The sequence below is a fragment of the Oryzias melastigma genome, linkage group LG1 (assembly GCF_002922805.2).
Source record: "Oryzias melastigma strain HK-1 linkage group LG1, ASM292280v2, whole genome shotgun sequence".
In the NCBI taxonomy this organism is placed as follows: domain Eukaryota; kingdom Metazoa; phylum Chordata; class Actinopteri; order Beloniformes; family Adrianichthyidae; genus Oryzias; species Oryzias melastigma.
In genome coordinates, this window is record NC_050512.1 from 5,551,394 (window position 1) to 5,552,135 (window position 742).

Sequence of the window (742 nt, forward strand, 5' to 3'; positions counted from 1 at the left end):
AAATTAATGCTGTAAATTTCACGTATGCTATTACCTACTAGCACATAGTTTGTAGTTTATAAGTTGAGAAAAAAATGATAATACTAGTAAAACAAGCTTTAACTGTCAGGGGAATAGTTGTCCTGCATTTTCTCTATCACTAAATACTTATTTTTTCTTTTTGTTTCTCCAGACATACCAACCAACCTATGAGATTAAGAATATCTCTCAGCCTGGGGTACACCTATTAATTACAACTAATATATTAATTGGTTGAATAATATATATTGAAAGGTTTTCTTTTTTATTCATGTTCTGTTTTTGTTCTCTTCTTTAAAACACATATAGGTCGCACCTGGAGCTTCGGAGCAATCTGCTCCATCTTCATCTTCTGGTTACAACCCTGTATCTTTAGACTATGAACCAATGTTTGAGGTGAAAGGACTAAACTCCACCTTTGATCTACCTCTCAGTGCAGAAAACTCCTCAACGGATGTTTACAACTCAGATAAAATGAACTTTCTGTAACAAGGAATTACAGTTCTTATAAAAAGAAACAGTGTTTTACACTCTTAAACAGACAGAACCCATGGTCCAATAGGAGCTTAGGTTACTTATCAGACAGAAGATGATTGGTTTCATTCACACTGTGATAACAGAGAATCAAATGTAAAGATGCAGTTAAATGATGATCATCAGTGCACTTATATATACAATCCATCAGAGGTGGGGACTCGAGTCACATGACTTGGACTCGAGTCAG